Genomic DNA, 7,536 nt, shown 5'->3' on the forward strand with positions numbered 1-7,536 from the left:
AATTCAAAAACAATGGTGCATTTTGAGCATCTATGAATTATTGGATACCACATTAGCAGTAGGGGCACACAGAAGCAATGAACTGGACCTGACTGGAAGGGAGAGAAGCAGACATAAGCAGAAAACTTCAATTCGAGGTGGAAAGTATTCTAGAGAAACAAAGAATTTGAATATTTAGCCTAACTCAGAGTTCAGAAAGGGACATCCAATTGAGCTGACCCTCAAATCTGAGTCAAAGTATGAGAGAGATAAAGAAGGTTACAAATTCCAACATGGCACCCAATTTTAAAATTTGGTGGAAAAAAGTATCTGTGTAGAAAAAAAACAGTAGCTCGGGGTTGCCTGACTCGCTCAGTCAGTGGAGCACGCAACTCTTAATCTCAGGGTTTTGAGTTCAAGCCCCACCTTCGCCCAGAACTTACTTAAAAAAAAAATAAACAAAAGTTTTAAAAAAAACTAGAAAATTCCTGAGAATAGTTGCAAAAAATATACAGACTATACAAAGATCATAAACCTTTCCTGAAAGACCAAAAGACCTAAATACATGGAAAAACAATTTTTCTATCTGCAAAGTATTATGAAACTATTAATCCTCCTCCAACTTAACTGATAAATATCAATCAAAACTCCAACAGAACTTGACAATTGGATTCTAAAGCTTCTCTGAAGGGGAAAATGTACAAAGAATAGCTAAGAGAATAAAAATAAAACCAAAAAGGGGTGCCTGGGTGGCTCAGTGGGTTAAGCCTCTGCCTTTGGCTCAGGTCATGATCTCAGGGTCCTGGGATCGAGTCCAGCATTGGGCTCTCTGCTCAGCAGGGAGCCTGCTTCCCCCTCTCTCTGCCTGCTGATCTGCCTACTTGTGATGTGTCTCTCTCTCTCTCTGTCAAATAAATAAATAAAATCTTAAAAAAAAAATAAACAGAAAAAAATGGGTCTCTATTCCACGAGATAACAGAATAGTTTACCAAGCTGCAATAATTTAAAAGTATGCTATTGGAAAAAAATAATAAATAAATAAATAAATAAATATAAATAAAAGTATGCTATTGGTAAAGGAAAAGCCAATATGTCAATATGGAAACAGGAAAATTATCATCTGATAACTGGTTGTGCAAATCACAGTGAGGACTGAGGCCACTGAGACATTTAGGAAACATGCTATAACCTTACATTATACTTTACATAAAAATAAATCCCAAACACATTCAAATATAAATGTAAAAAGGCAAAACCATAAAATAGATTATAAGACAGATGAATATTTGTATATTCTTAACTTGTAGACACCTTTCCTGTGCAAGATTAAAAGCTAATAGTATGTAGGACAAATTTGACTCCCCCAAAATTTAAATTTCCTCATGTAAGAATACGTGATACATTTGTATAAAGAGATCTTTTTAAGATTATAATGAAGATTAGGTATTACATATTAAAGATTTAAAATCTGATGTCCAAAATTGGAGGCTCACAATGCCAGTGTTGTCCTACAGTTTGTTTGGTCTGCAAGGTTTCTGTTATTGTTGATGTTGGTTTTTTCAATGCAGTAAGTTGCCAGTCTTTAAAAATCAGGGCATCTGGCTATCTGGCAATGCTTTCTATACTTGGAGATAGCAACAAGCTGTGGGTGACAGGGGTGGGGCCCTCTTGCGGTAGGGTGACAGCTCTCCGATTCATCATCACTCCAACCCACCCCTCTACTCATTGACTTCACCAGCCTAGTCACTTTGTGGATTTTTATTTTTGAGGCCTTCCAGTAAAATAAAGGCAGGGGGGAAACAGTGCAACATTACCTAAGAGACAAGAGATTGATTCTACGTATGTAAACAGAATTTCTAAACGGAATAGGAAAAAGATAAACCAATTGTATTTTTCATTGGCAAAGGCCACTTATAAAATATATATACAAAGTGCCAATAAACATCTGAGAGGAAAAATTTCTCTCCCAAGCAGAAAGATTCACATCAGTGTTTGCCAACTGGATTGGTAAAAATATAAAATGATGATAATATCCTGTCTTGGCAGGAGTACAGGAACTGGCAAGCTCAGACACTGTTGATAGGAGAGGAGATCTGAACAATGTTCTGATGGGCAATTTGGCAGGGGCTACCAAAATTTAAAACTTATATATACTTTGGCCCACCTATCCAGAGATTCCAGGAATTTGTTATTTAGGACTACTGAAAAATGCCTGCTAAGAGAGGCACATCTATGCCAAGATGTTCAACATAGCATTTTTTAAAAAGATCTTATGTATTCGAAAGAGAGAGTGAGCGAGTGAGAGAGCACAAGTGTGGGGAGGGGCAGAGGGAGAGGGAGAAGCAGACTCCCTGAGGAGCAGGGAGCCTAACATGGGACCCATTCCAGGGCCCTGGGATCATGACCTGAGCCAAAGGCAGATGCTTAACCGACTGAGCCACCCAGGCATCCCATTATAGCATTGTTTATAATGGCAATAGAAGCAACTTAAATGCTCACGAGTAAGGGATGGGCTGATTACATTACCATACAGCCAAAGGCTAGAATACAGCTCTTAATGAGTGAGACAGCTCTATGTATGTTGATATTTGTTGATACAGAAAAAACTCTCCAAGTGGAATTGTCATAATAATCAGCACAGCCTAATCAACCTATGGTAAAAATATATAGAAGATGAACAGACACCCCTACATGTACACACATACAAACATTTTCCCCTAACAATTATTAACATACTTATGTTTATATAAATGTACATTTATAGCATATATTTACAAATGTATAATATATAAATATATATCAGTAGATACACATATCTTCCACTCTGTGGTTTCTCGTGTCATTTGTAATTTTTCTAAGCATGTATTTACGAATTACTTGAATACCTTTTTTTTTTTCCCCTGGAGGACATAAAGAATATTCCTAAAAAAAAAAGAGAAAAAAGAAAAACGACTATCAAGGATTTGTAAAGAAAGAAAAGGCGGCACTGGAGTGACTCAGTTGGTTAAGGATCTGACTTGATTTTGGCTCAGGTCATGATGCCAGCATCATGAGATCAAACCCTACGTCAGGCTCTGTGCTGGACACGGAGCCTGCTTAGGATTCACTTTCCCCCTGTGGCCTTCCCCGCTTCTCTAAAAAAATAAGAATTCTGTGAGGTGTTATGTTAGAACTCAAGCTGGATTTGGGGGTGGAGGGGTTCTGTTGAGCAGCAGTTGATACAGCTGGACACACGTGTGTAGAGGTGACAGACAACCGGCTGGGCCTTCCACCCCAAATCTGAGCACCATTCGTAACCACTGAATGTCCCTTTGTTACCTCAATTAAAGCTTGTAGAATTTGCCTAAAAATAACACTTCTGATACCAAACCTTAAATACAGTATCATCTCAGTGGTATAAATAATACACTAAAAAGGGCTTGGAAGAAAACATGCCAATCTCTACACAGTATTGCCTCTGTGAGGGAGGGAGCAGGAGTGATAGTCTTTCTGTTTCTTGATTCTTTTCCATTTTCCACTTTTCTAAAATAAGTATGTATTATTTTTATCACCAGAAAAAAAAGAACACTTTCCAAAATGAATTTCATGTTAGAGTAGAAATAAAGCCACTGTTCCCCCCACCCCCCTAGGCTGGGGTACCCTTAAGTCAAGTATGTATGTATAATGGTCTTCCCATTCCAGTTACAACTTTCTTTGCCTGGTGGTGAGTCCCCCAACTACTTGTTCCACACTTCAGGGTAGGGCCCATGTGGGGGTTGAGATGGATACAAGAATAGCAGAAAAAAGGGTATTCCTGTCCTTTCGTGGATCATACTGATTGATTCTTCTCCCCACTTAAGTGTGAATGGCTCTGGGCCATCTTGAGTCCTTCCATCTTTCTTTCCTACCATCTCTTCCTGTATCTGCTCTGCTCTTTTATTTTTTTTTTTTTCCTTCTTCTTCCTTTTCCTTTCCCACCTCTATTCCCTACTCTCCCTCGCCTCCCCTCCTCCTTTACCTGTCTTCATGTCACCCAAGGGCATGTTGGGAGGGATTTGAGGATGGGAGGGGGAAGGTTGGGTGCACTGAAACGTTCTAATTTTGTAGGTGACCACTGCCAGGCTCAAATTTTAGAACAAAGACGAAACTGTCTGGGAAGGAAGGGAGATGCAAAAGAGAGGATACAAAATAAAAAAGACAATCCAAGGTACAATTCTAATGGTAATCTGATTACAGATTGGGGCCCCAGTGTGGAAAGCTTCAAAGTCAATAACAACAACAAAAATCCTCCCAAGACCGCATTACAGGTCACTGCCCGGTCTGTCACTGTAATCAGGATTAGAGCCTAAAAAATTTTAAAAAAGGTAAAAATGAAAGCAAACTTAAAAAAAGTTTTCCTTTACAGTATCCTTCCAGGAAACCACAGACATCCCCCACCCCCACGCCCCCCCAACTGGGAAAGAGGCAAAAAGGCAGTTTGCCTGAAAGAGCGAGACCTGCAAGGAAAGTACTCGGTTAGTTGACCTGGCGGGGGCCACTTCTTCCTCGCAAGTTCTCAGTTCCTTGGGAACTCTGCCAGAGTCCAGGCCAGCGACACTCCTGAAGATGTCATTCCCACTTCAGCAAAATCTCCTGCGATTGCCCAGCAAACATCAAGGGAATGAACGAACTAGTGAGCAAGTGAATGAATGGAACGGGAAAAGAAGCAGAAGCAGCCCCGCTGGGCGCTTACCTCTTCTGGTTCATGGAGGCCACCTGGAGCCACTCATTGGTGCTGGGGTTGTAGGAGTGCGCAGCCGAGATTTCCTGGCTAGTGATCCTATACCCGCCCACTATGAAGAGGTAGTTGTCCAGGATGGCAGACCCGTAACCCCTGACGTTCACCAGGTCGGGAGGAAGGTTGTTGGCCAGCGGGAACCAACGTTCGGTCATCTCCTCATACCTGAGCATGGACGGGGGCTCCCCTTGGTAGGGGTGTGGGGCCAGGGGGCCCCCCAGGAAATCCCCCAGGGCTACAAGAACCGGAGTCCCGGTCATCCGGGCCTCTCTCAGCCTCTGCTTCAGGCTGACATCCCCGGGGGCCTGAGGAGGAGCCCCCAGGAGGTGGAACTGGGGCTTGCACCGCACCTCGTGGAAGTGGACGACCATGAAGCGCAGGCAGGCCTCCTGCAGGTCGGGCAGCCCGTACACCTGCGCCAGGCGGTACAGCTCCAGGCAGTTGGTGAGCCGCACCTGGGACAGCAGCAGCTGCAGCAGAGACGTGACCTGAAGGAAGGAGGCCGCTTCCACCAGCTCCGCCAGCAGGCTCACCTCGTCCATCTCCTCTTCCTCCTCCACCCCGCCGCCCTTCTCCGCCTGCGGGCCCAGGAGCCAGCCTTCGCGGGCCCCGCCGGCGTTGATGAAGTCCAGCACCAGGCGCAGGCCCGGGGCGCTGAGGCCGCGCAGCTGCTGCACCTCGGGGCCGCCGGCCTCCTGGCTCAGGGCCTCGCGCATGCCGGAGCGGTAGAGGGCGCGGAAATAGTCGCTCTGCTCGATAAGCTTCCTCTCGCTCACCGGGTCGCAGCGGTCCTCCAGGCGGATCTGCACCATCTCCTCGGCCGACATGGCTGGGGGGCCGGGGGCCGCGGGGGTGCCCGCCAGCTCTGCGCGCTCGCCTCCCCGCCCCCACGCGCTCGCCGGGTTCCGGGTTGGGCGCGCCGAGGGATGGCGCCGCGGAGGAGGAGGGAGGCGACGGGCCGCCGCCCGCTCCCGCGTCCGCCCAGCCTTTCTGGGTCGCGGCGGCGCCCCCGAGGCAGCCCCTCCTCCTGGTCCCGGGGGCGGCGGCTCAGCCTCGCTCCCCCGCAGCGGCCGCCCTGCCGGTCTGCTCTGCCTCAACGCCACAAAAGGCCGGGTTGCCGCGCGCCGGGCGTCGGGAGGCGGCCGCCGTCCTCGTCCGGGTTGTCCGGGCCGCGTCCGCCGCCGAGGGGATCCCAGCCCCCAGCCCGCAGCCTCCTGCCACGCCTCGCTTCTCACTTCCGCCCGCAGGACCCCTGCCGCCCGCCAGACCTGCGAGCGGATCCGTTGTCGGGGAGGGCTGCGGGCCCCGGCGCTCCGGCTGCGGCCACGTCCCCGCAGCCTCCCCCGCACGCCCGGCGCAGCGGCTCTGCGGCCTGCGGGCTCCGCAGCGACGCGCGGGTTGGGAGGGGGACTGGAGGCGAGGTGAAGCCAGTCCGCTGTTTCTTCCGCGCTGCTTTACGAGCGGGGAGACAGAGAAGAGAAGAAACAGGTGTGGGGGGACCGGGATGATGGGAGTCGGGGGTCCTGGGAGTCAAAATGACATCACATCTGGGATCGCCCATCTAGCCCAATCCGGCATAGTGTCCCGGGGCCTGAGGCACATAGGCCGTCCCTGCACACGCAGGTGACACCTAGAGCTGATTCTTCGCCAGGGTCATCGTGGAGGAGCCATCTTGCAGAAAGAAGGTCCAGGCAGATGGCAGCAGGTTCTGCAGGGCTCGCTGGGCTGCACAGTACAGCAGATGAAACGGGTCGGGAAGCAGACGAGCTTGTATTTGCTGCTGGGGCCCGTTAAGTCTTTTTATGCTATTAAAAGAAAGACAATTTAAGTGAGGACACGTGACTTCTTTTAAAACCTCGTCTAAAAGTTATTGCTTTTCCTATTTCAGTTTGGTTGGGCTAGCCATGACAGATGGTCTGAGCAGAAGATCTGGCCGCCTTTAGTCATACTGGCCTACCGAGTGGCGTTTCTTGCCACCCTATGTTCCCCAGCCCATGAGGACTACTGAAGGAGGGGCAACTTCCCGGTCTTCTGTCACTGGACGTTGCAAAGAGATGAGTAAAAAGCTCAGGCCAAATAATGAAGACCTCGTGTTGTTCATGAGATATGAATTAATCTTAGAAGAGAGTGAGAGGGATACTGTTAGGTTAGCTTTGGGTAGATGGAGGGATAAGGATTGGGAGGGAACTGGCACCCTATCCTAAAAAACAAAACAAACAAAAAACAAAAACAAAAAAAATTTGAAATTTTTCCCAGACCAAGATTCTTCCGTAATAGTCCTCAACTTGGGGAGGAGATGTATTTGGGCTTTGTTTTTATTATGACAAGCTTCATCTGTCTTCTGGAATGGCAAGTTGTTAAATGACACCTTCTTCATAAATACATTTCCGCTTTTTGAAACAAGTTATCTCCTACAACCGGATTAACATTTTACCTTAGTAAGGGGGGAAGCATTAAAAACCAGAGAAGAAAGATTGGTAAAGCATGAAATCATTTCAGCACCTTTTTGGTTAATTTGTTCTTCTCACTATGTAACTTAACTGCCTCGTGGTGAGTTGTCCTCCATTATCTTCTCTATAAAACACCATGGATAAGGAACTAACATATTAAAGACATAGAAAAAAATTCTAGTAGATTCTGGCCTCCCTGGGAAAAGTGAAGGAGACAAGGATGGATCTATGACTTGCCTTATTCATCTGTTTTTTGTTTTTAAATCTGTGAACGTTATCTTTTCGCCTTGTTTCTTGGACTTTAAATCATTACTGATAAAAGTAATGATTCTCAAGCAACTTCTCACACTT

The 7,536-nt window shown here is 46.9% G+C and overlaps 1 pseudogene across 1 annotated transcript; it reads right to left on the minus strand.

Moving 5' to 3' along the window:
• Nucleotides 1-4,452: 4,452 nt before the first annotated feature.
• Nucleotides 4,453-6,032, minus strand: LOC309868712 (kelch-like protein 42 pseudogene; annotated as a pseudogene). The gene has a single exon. The product of its transcript is annotated as a kelch-like protein 42 pseudogene (transcript).
• Nucleotides 6,033-7,536: the final 1,504 nt, after the last annotated feature.

Source organism: Mustela nivalis, assembly GCF_964662115.1.
Source record: "Mustela nivalis genome assembly, chromosome: 7".
NCBI classification, from domain to species: domain Eukaryota; kingdom Metazoa; phylum Chordata; class Mammalia; order Carnivora; family Mustelidae; genus Mustela; species Mustela nivalis.